This window comes from Mauremys reevesii, linkage group 5 (assembly GCF_016161935.1).
Source record: "Mauremys reevesii isolate NIE-2019 linkage group 5, ASM1616193v1, whole genome shotgun sequence".
In the NCBI taxonomy this organism is placed as follows: domain Eukaryota; kingdom Metazoa; phylum Chordata; order Testudines; family Geoemydidae; genus Mauremys; species Mauremys reevesii.
Genome location: NC_052627.1, coordinates 48,963,302 through 48,972,847, shown reverse-complemented (window position 1 = coordinate 48,972,847; position 9,546 = coordinate 48,963,302). Strand labels below are relative to the sequence as shown.

Here is a 9,546-nt window from a genome sequence, read left to right as displayed (position 1 = left end):
ACACCAAATGTGACATATTTCCACAGGGGCTTCTTTCTTTATTTATTTTTTTAAATCCACACTTTACTGTGACATTTTTATTTGCATGAAAAATGCCATGCACAAATGCTCCATTTTCACTGGCGCACTGACAACTCAAAAAGGAATAAGGATGGCATTTTTTTTTTAATATTTGAAACATTTATTTTTCCCCAGTACTGATATTGTAAAAAAGCCTCCAAGGCTTTCTTCAAAACATGTGCATGTGTGAAAGAAATGCAAAATAAACAGAAAAGCCTGAAGAGGAAACCTGAGTTGCAATAGCTGCTGTAGCTTCCTGCTTTGCATTTCATTTTCTTCTGCTTATTATTTTTATTTGTACTGTTTAGGAGTAATCCGAGCATATTAAAAAGTTTACAATATGATGAGATGTATGGGGTGACAGGTGGATGAGATGTATGGGGACATGCGGTGACAGTAAAGCAAATTAATTATCAGACAATCAGAAGTCTCATCTCAGAACTGTCTAGGTTGTTTTCAGCTCACTTCAATATACTTAGTTTGGCTATTACAGCCTATATCTGGGGTTCATTTTCTTTTTTGCTATGCTTTTCCAAGCCCATTATTAATAGAGACATATGACCTTTTAGCAGCTGCATATATGTAACAAGAAGGGTAGAGGTCCTCAGATAGTATTTTCTCCCTTCATCCTGCTGGGAAAGGAAAACAATATAAATAAACAAAGAATTTATTCATCCAGATGATGATGCTACTTCTACAAATGCTGATATCGCCTGTGCTACTGATAGGGATGAGTGGTATGTAATATCAGATCAAAATGAACAGCTATAACATAGCGAAAAGAAACTGCATGAATCTCATTATCATGAGTATAGCACCATGTCAGCACTTAACACTCACTTTTGATGGGAAGATGACTGAGATAAGATGTTCAGGTTTTTTGCCAGACTAGTTAGAAAAGTGATTGAGTTTAATTCCTTTTCCCCCGTATAAGATAAAATGTTAGAGAAAATGACACTTTATTATTAAGAGTTAGAGGGAATGATATACTCTACCATATTAAGTAAAGATTTATCAGAGAATATTAGGTAAAAGCTTTTTTAGTCTGAAATATTATGGTATGAAATGAATATGGAAGAATTTGAGAAGGATAATTTTTGCATTCTGGCAGTACATCAAGCATAAATCGACCACTTCCAAATTCCTCAGAACATTCTCAACCTTAACTTTGCTTTACATTGGTATATAGGCCCTAATCCAGAACCCATTGAAGACAAGGATTATGATTACTTGACACCTTCTGTTTTAATACAGAGAAGGCAGATTTCCAGTGTTTTTAAGGTATACACAAAAGGGAGTGCACAGCGGTTGAACATCTAGGATAACCCCATACTGCCACACATACATATGTTGTGCTCTCCGGTGTTGATTTCTAGATACTCCCTCTTCTTGCTAGCTGGAGTTGCTGTGGCATGGGGCAGACAACTTAGTTTGACCTCTCTTTTGTACAGACCTCTGAGCCTCTCTGCTCTGCATTACAGGCATATGCTATAAGTTTATGTTTTAAAGAGTTCTAAAAGATTATTGCTTAAATGTAAAAGCAGCAAAGAATCCTGTGGCACCTTATAGACTAACAGACGTTTTGTAGCATGAGCTTTCGTGGGTGAATACCCACTTCTTCGGATGCAAGTAGTGGAAATTTCCAGGGGCAGGTATATATAAGCAAGCAAGAAGCAAGCTAGAGATAATGAGGTTAGATCAATCAGGGAGGATGAGGCCCTGTTCTAGCAGTTGAGGTGTGAAAACCAAGGGAGGAGAAACTGGTTCTGTAATTGGCAAGCCATTCAGTCTTTGTTTAGTCCTGAGCTGATGGTGTCAAATTTGCAGATGAACTGGAGCTCAGCAGTTTCTCTTTGAAGTCTGGTTCTAAAGTCTGGTTCTAATGATGGTCACATTAACACCACCCTATACCGAAAACCTACCGACCGCTATGCCTACCTTCATGCCTCCAGCTTTCATCCTGGACACACCACAAGATCCATTGTCTACAGCCAAGCACTGAGGTACAACCGTATCTGCTCTAACCCCGCAGACGGAGACCAACACCTAGAAAATCTCCACCAAGCATTCTCAAGACTACAGTACCCAGACGAGGAAATAAGGAAACAGATCAGCAGAGCCAGACGTGTACCCAGAAGCCTCCTACTGCAAGACAAACCCAAGAAAGAAACCAACAGGACTCCACTGGCCATCACATACAGTCCCCAGCTAAAACCCCTCCAACGCATCATCAGGGATCTACAACCCATCCTGGACAATGATCCTTCACTTTCACAGGCCTTGGGTGGCAGGCCAGTCCTCGCCCACAGACAACCTGCCAACCTGAAGCATATTCTCACCAGCAACTGCACACCGCACCATAGTAACTCTAGCTCAGGAACCAATCCATGCAACAAACCTCGATGCCAACTCTGCCCACATATCTACACCAGCAACACCATCACAGGACCTAACCAGATCAGCCACACCATCACCGGTTCATTCACCTGCACGTCCACCAATGTAATATATGCCATCATATGCCAGCAATGCCCCTCTGCTATGTACATCGGCCAAACTGGACAGTCTCTAAGAAAAAGGATAAATGGACACAAATCAGACATTAGGAATGGCAATATACAAAAACCTGTAGGAGAACAGTTCAACCTCCCTGGCCACACAATAGCAGATCTTAAGGTGGCTATCCTGCAGCAAAAAAAACTTTAGAATCAGATTTCAAAGAGAAACTGCTGAGCTCCAGTTCATCTGCAAATTTGACACCATCAGCTCAGGACTAAACAAAGACTGTGAATGGCTTGCCAATTACAGAACCAGTTTCTCCTCCCTTGGTTTTCACACCTCAACTGCTAGAACAGGGCCTCATCCTCCCTGATTGATCTAACCTCGTTATCTCTAGCTTGCTTCTTGCTTGCTTATATATACCTGCCCCTGGAAATTTCCACTACTTGCATCCGAAGAAGTGGGTATTCACCCATGAAAGCTCATGCTACAAAACGTCTGTTAGTCTATAAGGTGCCACAGGATTCTTTGCTGCTTTTACAGAACCAGACTAACACGGCTACCCCTCTGATGCTTAAATGTAAAATGCTTCAAAGCACTAGGAATATGTGGTTACAGAAAATAAGTTGCAGTTTGTTTTATTTTGTGTTGAATGCTGCCTACTGGAAAGAAGCAGAAAAACTTAAAACATGCAGCTCACTGAAATTAGGCTATTCAATCAAGTTGCTCAGCAATGTTAAATTGTTTGAGCTATTTTAGTTTGAGCCTTGTTTCATGCAGATACTTGAGTCTCTCTCTGCTTTCCATTACAAGTATGTTTCTACCATCAAAGAACAGAATTCACATTTTGAAGTGTGTTACATTTTCAGAACTGGAGTCTCGAGTTCTGCTCCTGATTCTAATAATGACTTCTTCTGTCTTTGGCAAGGCCTTTAAGTTGTGTCTGTGTATACCTAGCAGTAAAAATGGCATAACAGGGTGGTGTGAAGTTTAATTGATTAATTTTTGTAGTGTTTAGCGCCTCAGATGAAATGGGTTATTACTACCTAAATCTTGCAGATTTTTTTTTTAATTTTTATTTCTTTCTTCCTTTAATTAAGCACTCCTAGAGTTGAATGAGGTTTTTTTGTTTGTTGAAGGAGGCAAAAAAGGAGGTTTGTTTAAACATAAATAATTAAATAACTTGCTTGCAGGTGGGTTTGTCCAGCCTCTCTCAGTTCTAATTGGCATGCCACTTGGCTGTTACTTCTGACAAATCCTTCCTTAAAATTTGTCCAACCTGGTTTTTACTAGACTTAATCTGAAGTTTCTGTTCTCTTGTCAAAGGCAAGATCAGTAGAAAATCTTGCCCACAAATGTTAGTTGCATCAGAGTATATTTTTTTCAAAAATGAATGTCTTAATGTTTTTGTTTCCAAAGTAAACTCTTGTGTTAGTGGCTCTGAATAAGTATTGTTTGCACACTTAGAGTTCTATGTGTACAATGCAATTCAGGAAACAAAGTCATAAACCAAACTTAGCATGACTAATTGTTAATGCCAACAGTGAAAATAAATATCTTCAATAGCCACAAAATACATTCATGCTTAACAATTATATGGTAGACACATTCGATAATATGAATTTTGAATGCCATTTTTGTGAGTGCTCAATTGACAATGGGAACAAAATGGTTACAGTACTCACTCAGGATGTAGGAGATCATCTTCAAACCCCCCACCCCCTACCACCACACACACACACACACACACACACACACACACACACACACACACACACACACACACACACACACACACACACACACACACACACACAAAATTTGGAGCAGAAACTTCAATACACATCTCTCACCTCTCAGGAGAGTGCCCTAAGTACTGAACTCTGGGATGTTTAAGGGGTGGGGTACTCTTAATTTCTTCTGTTGTATAAATCAAGTGGAACAACAATCTTTCATTTTTGTTACTATGTATGTGTTATCTCATTCTACCCTTTAATCTATGAGAAGGGGTGGGTTTGGAGTGCATCCTATGATTTGTTAATGTCAACATTTCTTATCTTCTTTAAACCTCAGAGTCCAGTTTTGTTTGTGAAACATTGCAAAAAAAAGAAAACCCCCAAAAACATTAGAATTTTTTCTATGGAAGTTTTTGAGGTGTATCTCAATTTGATATGTAGTTGTTTTTAATGGTTCCCCAACAGATGTAAAGTCAAAGGGTTATACAAGGGGTAGGCAACCTATGGCATGCGTGGCAAAAATGGCACATGAGCTGATTTTCAGTGGCACTCACACTGCCCAGGTCCTGGCCACCGGTCTGGGGGGCTATGCATTTTAATTTAATTTTAGATGAAGCTTCTTAAACATTTTAAAAACCTTATTTACTTTACATATAACAATAGTTTAGTTATATAGACTTATAGAAAGAGACCTTCTAAAAACATTAAAGTGTATTACTGGCAAGTGAAACCTTAAATTAGAGTGAATAAATGAAGTCTCCGCACACCACTTCTGATAGGTAAAAGGCAAACAAGACACCTCCCACTCCTGAACTTAGTAAGTAATTGGACAGTGTGTTTACATTCATGAAAACTGGATTATAATCAGCCTTGGCTGAAGACTCAGAAAAAGTCTTTGGGTGAGAGAAACTTCATTGGATGGTAGGTTAACCTAATCAGTAAGTTTAGTATCTAAAATGTATGTTATGATTTTGTTTTGTATGTAACCTTTTGTTTCCATTATCCTTACTTGTTATCTCTTGAATCTTTGGTAAAAAACTTATATTTGTTTTCAGTATAAATATACCTCAATGCTGTGGTATTATACAGGGAGCTCAACCTGAGTTGAATCATTCAAGTTGGTGTATTCACCATTCCCTTGGGGCCAACAGACATGGTATCAGTGTGGGCATTTAGTCAATAAGGAGCTGGACACTACAGGGAAATGCTTCAAAAGGGCTCAGGGTCTGGAATGCACCTATTGTTAACCTGCAAGATAAAGTAAGGGCTGGCATAGGCCAGAGGAGACTATTTGGGTGGCTAATAGGCTGGTAGTACCAGGGAGCTGATACCCAATTAATTACAAGCAAGTCTCCCTCATACTGGAGGCAGGGTTAACAAGGTGACTCACAACAAGGGAACTTAGGAGCCTAACTGTCAATATAGGTGCCTAAATCCAACATTTAGGCACTACTGAATTCACTAAACCCACCATTCAGCTTCTACAAAACACTGTATGTGCCCAAAGTCCCTAGGCATCTAGGTTTCCTTAGGTAGGTATCTCCATATATAGGTAAAATACATGGGGTGTCTAACTTCTGCTGGCAGGCATGCACTTAGCCACCTAAGTCCTGACACTGCTCGGTAGCTCAGCACCTAACTCATGTCTAAGCCCCAGCTGGATTTGCAATTAGGCTTTCACCTGCCTCGTGCTCCTGCAGGGCCCAACTTAGGAATGCTCGGAGGCTGCACACCTACAGTATCAGGCTCAACATAAAACACTGCAAGTGGTGGTGGGTCAGAGATAATGAATGATTCTATAGCCTAGTGGTTAGCACTTACCTGAGAGAGCCATTTTCCAGTCCCTGCTCCAGTAACAATTTAAGTATTTCCTACAAAAAATAACAGCTTCAACAGGTGAGACTGAGATGCACCCTAGAATATCCTATAGCCCTGTGGTTTGGAAGATGGAAGATCTATGTTCAAGTCTCTGCTCGACTTCAGGCTGAGGGGAGATACTCACTAGGTATCTCATGTTGTGGGTAACTGCTTTAACCACTGGGCTATTTAGTAGGAGTAACCTCTTCGTCACTTCTTGAGAGAAAGGGCTCACCTGGCTTTGGTGCACAACTGAATCCTGAGCATCTCTCCAAACCAAAGTTAGGTGCCTAACTCCCTTTGGTGGCCAAGACTATGTCTCTCCTTGTATTTCCTGTTGGATTACTTAGTTTTCTGGCTTTTCTAAATCCCATTTTTAGACACCCAATTCTAGAGGGGGGAGAGGCCCAGGGCTTGTGTTCCAGGCTGAAGCCGAACGTGTACACTGAAGTTTTACAGCCACATAGCCCAGGCCCCATAAGCCTGAGTTAGCTGACATGGACCAGCTCCAGGTATTTAATAGCAGTATAAGCATGGGGCTGCAAATTCCACTAGGTGGTAAGGTGCCCAAAAGTTAAGCACTTGCATCACTCAGCATTGAAAAGCCTAAGTTCCCATTGTAAATCTAGCCCTTAAAGTTTATTTTATAACAGTCTGCAAAATTTCAGGGTTATAAAATAAGCAGGTTTCAGTGAGAGAGGCTCACTGCAGCATCCAGAATTCCTAAGCACTCATTTCTTGCTATTTTCTAACTTCAAAAGTGAATGAAATAATTTAAATGCAATTTTGTAAGAACAAATGCATCTAGGATGGGAAGCACTGTCAAATCTCATCCTAATGTGATTTAAAATAGCTGAATTATAAACCACTCAAAAACTACACTGGGAATGGTGACAGAAGTTTAAGTGTAATGGTGCTGCCAGACTAATACTGTATTGCTGTGATTATGACAGAGAATATATTCAAGCTTAAACTCACTAGAATAATTTTGCCGGAAACTTGAGCGATTTTGATACCTCAGGCCCCGAGGCCCCAGAACAGCATTGTGGTTTGAGTATACTTCACAGATATAGTAAAATAGAATCTAAGGACCCACTCTCTCAATCTTTCCATACTTTAATGCTCTTGCCTCTCTTCCCACAATCCTTCTCCCCTCTGCCTCCTCTCTATTGCTCAATCTCTCACCTCCACAATCACAACTCTTTCATCTGAGAAGGCATGTGTACTTGTAGCCTTAAAAATAGACCCTCAGAAAGGGTGCTATTCTGGCTGAGAAATGAGAATAGATAAAGGATGCTGAAAACTAAAAGAAAAGTTGTATTTACTGTCTTTTTTTCTTGTTTCCTTTATTCTTTTGCTTCTCAGGGTTAGGAACTTGAAGGAAAGTAGACTCATGTTCAGGCACTGGCTCAATTCTTGAAGTACAAGGAGACAAAATAGACAGGTATTAGATAAAGTTGTTTCATTATATATTTGTGATTGACAGTCACCTTCTTTCTTCCTAGGAAGTGCCATTCAATACATAATGTGTTGATAGTAATGTGAAGCAAAGAGGACACCTCCAACAAAAATATATATGATAGATTTTCTCCACCATAACTCACTTGTAATTATTAAGATTTCTACTCCCCAGGTGTATATAGAGAAGTGAAAATGAACATGATTTAGAAAGTCAAATAAAGAATTTTAAATAAATAATGAAACCATGCTTTTGTAATATTATTGCTGGTACAACTATTTATCTCATACATATCTGTATATTACTGACTGAGGATGCTGCCTGACCAAATAATGAAATAAGTTAGGAAAATGCCAAAGAACTTTACTATGCCATTTATTGCTGTGTTAGCAGCTGTGTCCTGTGTAAATTAAATTTTCTAGCTCATTTAATACAATACTAAAAACCTATTGTCTAAAAAAATGACAGATTTGGATAAGTGAAGCTTTTGATGTTGACACTATTTGTAAATAGAAGCATCTTAAATAGTTGAGAGTAGTAGAGCTTCCCCCTATAAATACATATTTGCCACAGCAGTAAATGGACCTTGCATGACTAAGGACCATGCACAATAAAATATGTAAAGGAAACAATTTAAATTCTCTATAGCAATTTTAAATTCATGTGTAGCTAGTTTGGATCCTGGTGAAAGGAATACAATTGACAATAACTAAAACCAGAATAATGCGTTTTTAAATAATTACTGAAGTGCGTTTATACAACGAGTCAAAATAGTAAATATACTTCTGGAGGCAAAACCTCAATTTTTCATTACAATTTCAAATTTATCATTGTTAATAAAATAAAACAAAAAATGTTTGTGTGGATTTTCAGTTTTTATCTTTCCTCTTTGCCCCCACCATCTCCTCTTATTCATATAATGTGTGTGTGAGGGGGGGCTGGTAGAGGGGGGATCAGTATTCATAATTTTTGTGTTGAAAAAATCTGAAAATTAAAAAAAAATCCTTTTTTAAAAGATCTTTTATATTTGTATAGCACGCCACATGAAAAATACTTGACCTCCTCTAATATATTATTTTGAAAGCTGGACATTAGGACCAAGATTTTCCCTAGAGCAGGTCTTCAGCTGGTATAAACTGTCATAGCTCCATTGAAGTTAATTGAGGGATCTGTCTGATGTCTAAAGTTAAGTTCCAAAGTCCCTACTGAGGCATTTAACTAATGGTCTGATTTTCAAAATTGCTGAGTAACCCAGCAGCAGAGCCCAGTGACTTTGGGTGCTCAGTACTTAAATATAAGGCGTGTGTGTGTGTATGCCTAAATACCAGTTTTTAAAATGTTGCCACTTTCAAGTATTTTCCATTATTACTGATTTTTAACTGAGAAGGACTGATGAGCGCATAATGCTTACTGAATATACAAGTATTAAATACCCATTGCAGCAACCTGTATGGAACTTGGAGGGAAAAGCACAGGTTGTAAGAAGGAAGACATTTGGAGGAGACACCAAGAAGTTACATGGGATGCACATGCATAGGAAAGCTTGCTGCAGTTGCAGCATCTCTATAAATAGTTATCTTATTAAAAAAGCCCAATTCTGTTTTACAGGCATGGAATCCTTTCACGTTACCTAGCATGTGGTACATGCAACACCCATGTTGTATATTATTTCAGGGGGCTTTTAAAATGAGAGAGAGAATCAGAATTGTGGTTTTAACATAAATTCTAAACTCTCTGGGTGAAATCCTGGCCTCTGTGAAGTCACTGCAAGTCCTGCCATTGATGTTAATGAAGCCAGCATTTTGTCCTCTAAGAACATCTATTCTATTGCAAGTCAAGTCATGATTGCTTATTATATAATACTATTTTAAATTAAAATTACGCAGTCACGTGAAGTATACAATTGCACTTGTGGTTTTTGGCTTTGTGCTTTGA

The 9,546-nt window shown here is 38.7% G+C and overlaps 1 long non-coding RNA gene across 1 annotated transcript in view; it reads right to left on the bottom strand.

The window, feature by feature from the left end:
* Positions 1-252: 252 nt before the first annotated feature.
* The window catches only part of LOC120406701, a 34,061-nt gene continuing 24,767 nt past the window's right edge, over positions 253-9,546 (bottom strand). The window contains exons 4-5 of the long non-coding RNA XR_005599498.1: positions 7,478-7,567; positions 253-692 (exon numbers count right to left, since the gene is read on the bottom strand). This is a non-coding gene — a long non-coding RNA (uncharacterized LOC120406701). The remainder of the gene's footprint in view (positions 693-7,477; positions 7,568-9,546) is intronic.